We start from the raw sequence: 12,030 nt of genomic DNA, 5'->3' as shown, positions 1-12,030 counted from the left end.
AGGCATGCTTATAATAAAGAATTTAAAAAATACTTTCAAATTTATTATTTATTTTTATTTTTTTGAGGCAGAGTCTCACTTTGTCACCCAGGCTGGAGTGCAGTGGTGTGATCATGACTTACTTCAGCCTTGACCTCTGGGCTTAAGTAATCCTCCTGTTTCAGCCTCCCAAGTAGCTGGGACACACAGGTGTGTGCCCCCATGCCTAGCTGATTTTTAATTTTTATCTTTTGTAGAGGTGGAGTCTTGCTATGTTGCCCAGGTTAGTCTTGAACTCCTGACCTCAAATGATCCTCCCACCCTGGCCTCCCAAAGTGCTAGGAGTGCAGGCATGGGCCACTGTGCTCAGCCCAAATTTATTATTTTCAAATTAAAGATGTACCTAATTGATGTCCTGTCCAAAGCATTAACATATCTTGATAAATCCTTTCCTAACAGGAGCAGCCCAAGATAAAACTGGGTATGACTCTACCCCTCGCTCTTTTTGTTTTGAAGGTAGCATGTCCAAGTCTACGTTCTTTCTGATAATGAATGCATCTGGCAGAGATGGAAGCCTTATCTTCTGTTATTAACATTGTTTCACAGCCTCAGAGCAGTCACTGCACAACTCCAGGGGGCCTACACATCAAATCGTGATTGTTTTCAAGGAAGAGGCCATGAGTATGTATTCTCATCAGGTTCTTAATAGGAGAGGGGGATAGTTCAGGTTCTATTTCAACATTGCTCTTTTTGTTCCTGAGGTATGTCAGCTGAGGTCACTTTGTAAGGAAAATTGAGATTGTGTTCCCAAGATTCCAGCCACTTCCCAGGGACACTGGCTCAGTTCTTGTTCTTACCCAGTTCACTGGCTCAGCTTCCAGAGGACAGAACCTTACCTCACCAGATCCTTAACAGGTATCTTTTTGTGCAACTCTAGCTTCCTCCCACATTGCTTAGTTTCCACATTTTTTCCCAACTCATCTGGAGTCCTGAATTTTTTTTTTTTTTTCTTGTTTTGAGATATGGTCTCACTCTTGCCCAGGCTGGAGTGCAGTGGCATGATCTTGGCTCGCTACAAACTTCGCCTCCTGGGTACCAGCGATTCTCCTGCCTCAGCCTCCCAAATAGCTGGGACTACAGGCGTGTGACACCACGCTTGGCTAATTTTTGTATTTTTAGTAGAGATGGGGTTTCGCCATGTTACCCAGGCTGGTGTCAAACTCCTGAGCTCAGGTAATCTGCCTGCTTCGACCTCCCAGAGTGCTGGGATTACAGGCATGAGCCATGGCAATCATAGATACAGGTATAGATTGAAGGTCTTTTTTTTCGTTCAGCAAATGGATATCTAATTGTTTCAGAATCATTGGCTGCAAAGATGATTGTTTTTCTGCAGGATTTCTGCAGGATTTCCTTTGTCAAAAATTAGTCATCCATGTATGTGGAAATATTTCTGTTCTTGCTGTTTCATTAGCCTATTTGTCAGACTCTATGCCAAGATAACACTGTCCTGATTACTATACCTTTACAATAAACCTTCAAATCAGGTAGTGTTAGCTCTTCAACTTCATTCTCCATTTTAAAAGTTGTTTGGGCTGTTCCAAGTCCTTTCATTTCCCCGTGAATTTAGAATTAGCTTTTCAATTTATATTAAAAATCTTGCTAAGATTGTAATTGGGATTCTCTTAAATCTGTAGATCAGTAGATTTAATTGACATATCAACAATATTGAGTCATATACATGCATGCCCATGAATAAGGTATATTTCTCCATTCATTTAGGTCTTTAATTTCTCTGGTAAAAATTTCTTCACTAGGACATCAGAAGCACTATGCATAAAATGAGTATTGATAAATTGGACTCACCCAAATTAAAAATTCTGCTGTTAATTTTTTAAGTTAACTTTTTATTACTAATATTATTTTTGATGGACAAATCATAATTTTATACATTTATGGAGTACAGTGTGATACCTTGTATATGTATACAATATGAAATGATTAAATCAAGCTAATTAAACATGTCCATCACCTTGCTTACTGTCATTTTTTAGGGTAAGACATTTGAAATTTACCATGTTATTCTGAAAAATATAATACATTATTATGACTATGGTGACCTTGCTGTGCAGTAGATCTCAAAGTCTATTCCCCATCTCTATCTGAAACTTGTGCGCTTTGATCAACAGCTCCTCATTCCCTGCCTCCTCACTACCCCACCGCCTCAGCTGCTGGTAACCATCATTCTATTCTCTATGTCTATGAATTCAACTTATTAGATCCATGAAGAGGTAAGATTATTCAATATTTGTCTTTCTGTGCTTGTTAATTTCACTTAGCATAATGTCCTTCAGATTAATATATTTTGCCGTAAACAACAATATTTTGGGGCTAAATAATATTCCATTATGTATATATATACACACACACACACATATATACATATATACGTGTGTATATATGTATATATGTGTGTGTATATATACATATATATATCTCTCACTTAAAGAGACACCCTCAAGAGAATAAAAAGACTGGGAAGTAATGTTTGAAAATCTTATCTGTTAAAGGATTGGTATCTACGATATTAAGAAAACTCTCAAAAGTCAACAATAAGAAAGCAAACAACTCAGTTAAAAAATGAGCAAAAGATTTGAACAGACACTTGTTCAAAGAAAGCTTCTGGATGGCAAATAAGCACATGAAAAGATGCTCAACTTCATTAGTCAGTAGAAAAATGCAAAATTTTTTATGTGTATACAATTACAGGCACAAATGCAATTTTGTTATATGCAGTGATTGCATAGCAGTGAAGTAAAGGCTTTTACAGTAACCATCCCCGAATAATGTATATTGTACCTATTAAGTAATTTCTCAGGGAAATGCAAATTAAAACCACAACGAGAAACCACACCTACTGGAATGATAAAAATAAAAAAATCTGACTATATGCCAAGTGTTGTTTGGATAGGGAGGATCTGGAACTCATACACTGCTGGTGGGAATATAAAATTGTGCAAATACTCTGCAAAACAGTATTACAGTTTCTTAAAAATTTAAATGTACACCTGTCATCTGATCTGGCTATTCCATTCTCATATTTAGCCCGGACAAATGAAAGCATGTGTCTACACAAAGACGAGTACTTGAATGTTCATAGAAGCTTTATTTGTAATAGTCCCAAAGCTGGAAATAAAAATGTCCATCAGCAGGTGAATGGATAAACAGACTGTGGTATATTTAAATAGTACTCAGCAATAACAGGGAGGAACTATTGGGGCATGCTGCAACATGGACGAGTCTCAAAATTATTATGGTGTGTGAGACAAGCAAGGCAAATAAAAACATACATATTGTATGATTTCACTTATACAGATTCTACAGAATGCAAATGCATGTATAACAACAGAAAGGTGCTCGGGGAAGGAGGGGCAAGAGGGAGGGATTTCAAAGGGACCCTAGACAGCTTCCAAGGGTCATAGATATGTTCATTATTTTGAATGTGATGATGGTTTTACAAGCATCTGCATGTGCCAATACTTATTAAATTGTACATAGGATATACTTTCGTCTCTCAGTACCCATGGGGGATTGATTTCAGGACCCTCAAAGATAACATTTGCATATAACCTACACACATCCTCCCATATACTTTAAATCATCTCAAGATTACTGTATTAGTCCGTTTTCATGCTACTGATAAAGATATACTCGAGACTGGGTAATTTATAAAGAAAAAAAGTTTAATGGACTCACAGTTCCACGTGGCTGTGGAGGCCTCACAATCGTGGTGGAAGGTGAAAGGCATGTCTTGCATGGTGGCAGACAAGAGAGAATCAGAATTAAGCAAAAGAGGAAACCCCTTATAAAATCATCAGATCTTGTGAGACTTATTACCACGAGAACAGTATGTGAGAAACTGCCCCCATGATTCAATGAACTCCCACCAGGTCCCTCCCACAACATGTGGGAATTATGGGAGCTGCAATTCAATATGAGATTTGGGTGGGGACACAGCCAAACCATATCAATTACTTATAGTACCAAATACAGTGTAAATGCTGTGTTACTATACTGTATTGTTTTGGGAATAATGACAAGGGAAAAAATCTGCACATAATCAGTATAGATGCAACCATCCATTTTTTTGTTTCAAATACTTTTGATCTAAATTGGTTGAATCCATGGATACAGAACCTATGGATATGGAGGCCAATTGTATATAGTTTATTATATATCAATTACAGCTCAATAGTCTTTCTAAATTTAAAAATGTAGCAAGAATAATATACATCTTCCCATCACCCAGCTTCAATACTTTTCAGCATCCTGCTATTCTCTTTCAAGGAGTTTTTCTGTAAAGGGGAATGGAGAGATGGTCTGTATCTAGAAAGAGATGTGGAATCACGCAATAATTTTTGTTTTTTAATAAGGTGGGAGACGCAACAGCACATCTATATGCTGAGGAAGGGTGAGGACAAATTGATGCAAGAGTAAGAGGAACTTCTGAGAGTCCTTGTGTGGGCAGGACCAGCAGGGATGGTGTCCTGTGTGCAAAGGGCAAGAAGGGCCTGGGGGGAGAGGACAGCTCATCCAGACCAGCAGAGAAGACAAAGACATGAAGAGCGTTTTCTTAGTATCCCACACAGACTCTTTGTTAATGATGGTGATAATATCAGTGACTACAACCATAGAATAGTTAATAGGCCTTTGTATTCATTCACAAGATGAGTCACATAAATCCAGCAGTACTTGAGTTTCTTGGATGAAGTTCTCAACAAGGACATTGGGAGGATCTTGTAGGTACAGATTTCTCTGTATCTCCAGCTAGGAAGGAGTGATGGACCCCCCAACCCAACTCTCCTTTGAAGTAATGCTCACTTGGTCTGAATTGGAGTGATCAATTGGTAGAGATGATAGAAAGTCCTCCGTCTGTGTATTCAGTAGAAAATTATACTGCCGTTCTATTTTTTTTCAGTGTTAATGGTATTCTCATAAACAAAAGCTTCCGTTCCCTGTCCCCTTGTTGGTACCACCACCATCACTCTAATCACCATTACCTATGCAACAAAAATAGCAGTAACTACCATTTAATAAGTGGTGCTGTCTGAGGCCAGGAAGTTGAGGCTGCAGCACTGGAACTGGGTGTCACTCCAGCTGGGTGACAGAGTGAGACCCTGTCTCAAAAGAAAAAAAAAAAGGGAGAGCTGGGCTCTACCATCTCACTTCTCTTCACAACAGCCCTGTGTGGTAGTGCATGACTGTATCAGCCCCTGGTAACAGCTGTGGAGAAATAGGCTTACAGAATTAGGCTACTGCCTGTTGTCACATCTCAGAAGCATCAGAGCCAGAATTGAAATCTAAGTCCAGGTGACTCCAAAGTCCTTGCCCTTAACAATAATTTTCTATCATACCACCTCCCTTTCTGAGTGAGAATTTTTCCTGGCAAGAGTAGATATATGCATGTTTTCCCTCCAGTGCTCATTTATTATGAAGACCACAGTTTGACAATAATAAAGGAACTCAGAAGCATGAAAATAATTCAGAGTTCCCAACATCCTGTTGCAGCGACTGTTTTCATTTTTCTCCCTTTCCTTTTGACCCTTATCCATTTATACATCATTACATAGTTGTAAATGCAATTTTGTTTTCTGCTTTTATGCTTAATGTTACACCAAACATTTTTCTTGTTGCTATTTAGTCTTTGATAGATGCACAATATTCCATTTTGTTAATGTGCCACAGTTTAAACAATCACCCACGATGGACGACATTTGTTTCCAGTTTCTTTTTTATTTATTTATTTATTTATTTATTTATTTATTATACTTTAAGTTCTAGGGTACATGTGCATGACGTTTATATCATGTATAACTCCCCAATGCAATCCCTCCCTCCTCCCCCCTCCCCATGATAGGCCCCAGTGTGTGATGTTCCCCTTCCCGAGTCCAAGTGATCTCATTGTTCAGTTCCCACCTATGAGTGAGAACATGCGGTGTTGGTTTTCTCTTCTTGTGATAGTTTGCTAAGAATGATGGTTTCCAGCTGCATCCATGTCCCTACAAAGGACGCAAACTCATCCATTTTGATGGCTGCATAGTATTCCATGGTGTATATGTGCCACATTTTCTTAATCCAGTCTGTCACAGATGGACATTTGGGTTGATTCCAAGTCTTTGCTATTGTGAATAGTGCCGCAATAAACATACGTGTGCATGTGTCTTTGTAGTAGAGTAATTTATAATCCTTTGGGTATATACCCAGTAGTGGGATGGCTGGGTCATATGGTACATCTAGTTCTAGATCCTTGAGGAATCGCCATACTGTTTTCCATAATGGTTGAACTAGTTTACAATCCCACCAACAGTGTAAAAGTGTTCCTATTTCTCCACATCCTCTCCAACACCTGTTGTTTCCTGACTTCTTAATGATTGCCATTCTAACTGGTGTGAGATGGTATCTCACTGTGGTTTTGATTTGCATTTCTCTGATGGCGAGTGATGATGAGCATTTTTTCATGTGTCTGTTGGCTGTATGGATGTCTTCTTTTGAGAAATGTCTGTTCATATCCTTTCCCCACTTTTTGATGGGGTTGTTTGTTTTTTTCTTGTATATTTGTTTGAGTTCTTTGTAGATTCTGGATATTAGCCCTTTGTCAGATGAGTAGGTTGCAAAAATTTTCTCCCATTCTGTAGGTTGCCTGTTCACTCTGATGGTAGTTTCTTTTGCTGTGCAAAAGCTCTTTAGTTTAATTAGATCCCAAGAAGTATGGGATTATGTAAAAAGACCAAATCTACGTCTGATTGGGGTGCCTGAAAGTGAGGGGGAAAATGGAACCAAGTTGGAAAACACTCTTCAGGATATCATCCAGGAGAACTTCCCCAACCTAGTAGGGCAGGCCAACATTCAAATTCAGGAAATACAGAGAACGCCACAAAGATACTCCTCCAGAAGAGCAACTCCAAGACACATAATTGCCAGATTCACCAAAGTTGAAATGAAGGAAAAAATCTTAAGGGCAGCCAGAGAGAAAGGTCGGGTTACCCACAAAGGGAAGCCCATCAGACTAACAGCAGACCTCTCGTCAGAAACTCTACAAGCCAGAAGAGAGTGGGGGCCAATATTCAACGTTCTCAAAGAAAAGAATTTTCAACCCAGAATTTCATATCCAGCCAAACTAAGCTTCATCAGTGAAGGAGAAATAAAATCCTTTACAGATAAGCAAATGCTTAGAGATTTTGTCACCACCAGGCCTGCCTTACAAGAGACCCTGAAGGAAGCCCTAAACATGGAAAGGAACAACCGGTACCAGCCATTGCAAAAACATGCCAAAATGTAAAGAACATCGAGGCTAGGAAGAAATTGCATCAACTAACGAGCAAAATAACCAGTTAATATCATAATGACAGGATCAAGTTCACACATAACAATATTAACCTTAAATGTTTCCAGTTTCTTAGTTTTTAAACGATGCTGCAAGAAACCATTTTGTTTTCCTCTCATCTTTTGTCAGTTTTTTCTTACAACAAATTCCCAGGAGTGAGATTACCAAACAAGAATTTGGACATGTTTATGGATTTAATACTTTAAACGGCAGTGAAATTAGGAGAATTTGTATCTTTGATCACAGTGGATAAATTTCGCTGCTGGCAAGAACAGATTAACTACATGAATTATTGTTTAGGTGGACAAAATTAAAGATGAATGGGGAGTGACTGCTAATGGGGACGGGGTTTCTTTTCGAGGTCATGAAATGTTCTGGAATGATAGCGGTCATGGTTGCACGACTTTGGCAATGTGCTGAGAACACTGAATTGTATGTATACTTTAAAAGGATGGGTTTTGTGGTATGTGAATTATATCTCAATAAAGCTGTTATTGAAAGTTAAAGAAAAAATTTCAGACACTCCTAGTAATAGTTTTAACCATTGCTATAGGAGAGTTCTAGATTTGTTTTTATATTTGGAGGCAGCGTATCAATAGTGTTTAAGAGCATAAAACCATCAGTTTGCATTGTGGGGTCATGACTTATCTGCTGTGTGGCCCTTGGCAAGTGCTATAGGTTGGGTCCTCCCGAAGCCAGTACTGAGACAAAGTTTTGGGTGCAGGGTGTTTGTTACAGATCAACACAGGGCAGGCCAATGGCAGAAGCAGGACCGGGCAGAGAAATTGGGGTGGAAATGAGATGCAGGCCCAATGCAGCTGGGCCAGCCCTGCAGGAGCTCCAGACAGTCAGCGCTCCTGCACTGGACCAAAATGGCCAGACCTTTATACACTGGCCTGGCTCTGAAGCCTGCTGTGGTGCGGCCTAATGAGGGGCACTGTATCTAGGGCTGACCTGAATAGCTGGCAGCAGAAGGCCCACTGCATTGGTCCCCTCCCCACAGCCAGGCAACAAGGCCAGGTCTGACCAGGGTTCTGGGTGGCACTTCTTTGTGTCTACCACAGCAAGTTGCTTTCACAGGTTTTGCCTCAGTTTCCTCACCTGCAACATTGAGATGATAACAGTATCTACCACTTAAGATTGCTAGAAAATTAAATGCAATAACACACATGAAGTACTTAGAGCAGTGCTTGTCATATAATAAATATTCAAAACATACTAGCTATTGTTGTTTTACTTTATTCTTATTTATTTATTTATTTATTTTGAGATGGAGTCTTGCTCTTTTGCCCAGGCTGGAGTACAGTGGCATGATCTTGGCTCACTGCAACCTCCACCTCCCGGGTTCAAGCGATTCTCCTGCCTCAACCTCCCTAGTAGCTGGGACTACAGGCGCCCACCACCACGCCCGGCTAATTTTTGTATTTTTAGTAGAGATGGGGTTTCACCATATTGACCAGGCTGGTCTCGAACTCCTGACCTTGTGATCTGCCTGCTTTGGCCTCCCAATGTGCTGCGATTACATGCGTGAGCCACCACACCCGGCCTGCTATTATTACTTTATTATTACTCTACTGAATAATCTAGTCAGCTTTGCCATGCTAAAGAATTACCATGCAGCATATAGACTGAGAAGTCTGTGAAGACTTAAACAAAAAGACTATTTTTTGAAGCAGTTTTAAGTGCACAGCAAAATTGAGCCCTTGCTCCCACATGTGCACAGCCTCCTTCACTCTTCTGAAGACTTTTAAGAAAAGGAGTGACAGCTCTCTGAGATGGCTTATGTGTATGTTGAGGCCAGAATTGGCAGGATCTACAAGGAGTGAGGTGAATGATGTTGTGAAAGCTTCCCTTCCTCCAATTTTCCATGATCTGCCTATTCCCGACAGATATTTCTGTCCCATTCAATTATTCTTGGTTATTGACAGCTTTACATGGTGAGGATGGGTTTATTGAACTCTTCCTACTGTCACAATTAACTGAGAGCAGAACCTCATGTTGAGGAAGTGAGTTTTGATAAATAGATTAGGGTTCTAGAATGGGAGGAGCTGCCTAGTGCAGGGATTGGGGCAGTGGGCCTGGATGTCACAAAGAACAGAGCATGTGCATTTATGGTGAAGGCAGCATGGACCCATGCATGCCCTGTCTGCAGAGCTGTGTGGGAGGATCCAGAGAGGAAGGGGATGCTCAGAAAGGGTGTTGGCAGTTAGTGAGGGGCCTTTACTTAGTCACAGCTTTGCCTAGGGATGACTGAATACAGTTCTAGAGAAGAAAAGATAGCCTAGATTTTTACTTTTAAGTTTTTAGGTTAATTTCAATGTCATTCACATTGGATAGCAGAAAATTTTTCTGTTGAAGCAGCTGTTTTTTAAAAAAATTATACTGCAAAATGGATTTTTCATCGGGGTGTGCTTTCTATGAATTTTAATACATGTGTAAGTTCATCCCCACAAATAGGATACAGAACAATTCTAGTACCAGAAAAAATTCCTTGTTCCCTATCCTTTTGGACATACTAACCTTTCATAACCGTGGATCTCTTCTCCATCACTACAGCTCAAGTCAGCTCTGCTTTTAATAATCTTGCCTTAAAACTTGATGGAGTTTGCAAAAAAGAAATGTAGGCTTTGTCCCCAAACAACAGAATATACGTTTTTCTCATTGCCATATGGCACTTACTCTAAAATTGATCATATAATTGGAAGTAAAACACTCCTCAGCAAATGCAAAAGAATTGAAATCATAACAAACAGTCTCTCAGCCCGTGGCACAATCAGATTAAAACTCAAGATTAAGAAATTCACTCAAAACCACATAACTACATGGAAACTGAACAACCTGGTCCTGAATGACTCTTGGGTAAATGGTGAAATTGAGGCAGAAATCAAGTTATTTGAAACTAATGAGAACAAAGATAGAACATACCAGAATCTCTGGGATGCAGCTAAAGCAGTGTTAAGAGGGAAATTTATAGTACTAAATGCCTATATCAAAAAGCTAGAAAGATCTCAAGTTAACAACGTAACATTACAACTAAAAGGACTAGAGAAACAAGAGCAAACAAACTCCAAAGCTAGCAGAAGACAAGAAATAACCAAGATCAGAACTGAACTGAAGGAGATAGAGACACAAAAATCGCTTCAAAAATTAACAAATCCAGGATCTGATTTTTTGAAAAAATTAATAAAATAGACCACTAGCTAGACTAATAAAGAAGAAAAAAGATAAGATTCAAATACACATAATCAGAAATGATAAAGGGGATATCACCACTGATTCCACAGAAATACAATTATCAGAGAATACTATAAGCACCTTTATGCACATAAACTAGACAATCTAGAAGAAATGGATAAATTCTGGACACATACACCTGCTCAAGACTCAACCAGGAAGAAATTGAATCCCCAAATAGACCAATAACAAGTTCTGAAATTGAGGCAGTAACAAATAGCCTACCAACCAAAAAAAGCCTAGGACCAGACAGATTCACAGCTGAGAATTCTCCCAGAGGTACAAAGAAGAGCTGGCCCATTTCTATTGAAACTATTCCAAAAAAATTGAAAAGGAAGGATTCCTCCTTAACTCATTCTATGAGACCGGCATCATCCTGATACCAAAACCTGGCTGAGATGTAACACAAAAAGAATACTTCAGGCCAATATCCTTGATGAACATCGATGCAAAAATCCTCAATAAAATACTGGCAAACCAAATCCAGCAGCATGTAAAAAGGCTTACCCACCACAATCAAGTAGGCTTCATCCCTGGAATGCAAGGTTGGTTCAACATATGCAGATCAATAACTGTGATTCATCACATAAACAGAACTAAAGGCAAAAACCACATGATTATCTCAATAGCTGCAGAAAAGGCCTTTGATAAAATTCATCATCTCCTCATGTTAAAAACTCTTAATAAACTAGGTATTGAAGGAAAATACCTCAAAATAATAAGAGCCATATATGACAAAACCACAGCCAATATCATGCTGAATGGGCAAAAACTGGATACATTCCCCTTGAAAACTGACACAAGATAAGGATGCTCTTTCTCACCACTCCTATTCAACATAGCGTTGGAAGTTCTGGATAAAGCATTCAGGCAAGAGAAAGAAATAAAACATATTCAACTAGGAAGAGAGGAAGTCAAACTATCTCTGTTTGCAGGTGACATGATTGTGTATTTAGAAAACCCCTTTGTTTCAGCCCAAAACCTCCTTAAACTGATAAGCAACTTCAGCAAACTCTCAGGATACAAAATGTATGTGCAAAAATCACTAGCATTCCTACACACCAACAACAGGCAAGCAGAGAGACAAATCATGAATGAACTCCCATTCACAATTGCCACGAAAAGAATAAAATACCCAGGAATACAGCTAACAAGGGAAGTGAAGGACCTCTTCTAGGAGGACTATAAACCACTGCTCAAAGAAATCAGGGAGGACAGAAACAAAAGGAAAAAATTCCATGCTCATGGATAAGAAGAATCAATATCATGAAAATGGCCATACTGCCCAAAGCAATTTATAGATTCAATGCTATCCCCATTAAACTATCTTTGACATTCTTCACAGAATTAGAAAAAAGCTATTTTAAAATTCACATGGAACCAAAAAAGAGCCTGAATAGCCAGGACAATCCTAAGCAAAAATAACAAAGCTGGAG

The 12,030-nt window shown here is 39.2% G+C and overlaps 1 long non-coding RNA gene across 1 annotated transcript; it reads left to right on the top strand.

Moving 5' to 3' along the window:
* Positions 1–272: 272 nt before the first annotated feature.
* LOC117086195 lies at positions 273–5,760 on the top strand. Its single transcript, XR_004438238.1, has 4 exons — positions 273–660; positions 741–894; positions 2,166–2,267; positions 4,410–5,760. It is a non-coding gene; the product is annotated as an uncharacterized LOC117086195 (long non-coding RNA).
* Positions 5,761–12,030: the final 6,270 nt, after the last annotated feature.

This window comes from Trachypithecus francoisi, unplaced genomic scaffold (assembly GCF_009764315.1).
Source record: "Trachypithecus francoisi isolate TF-2019V2 unplaced genomic scaffold, Tfra_2.0 Lachesis_group1, whole genome shotgun sequence".
NCBI classification, from domain to species: domain Eukaryota; kingdom Metazoa; phylum Chordata; class Mammalia; order Primates; family Cercopithecidae; genus Trachypithecus; species Trachypithecus francoisi.
This window is presented reverse-complemented; position numbering and strand designations above follow the sequence as displayed.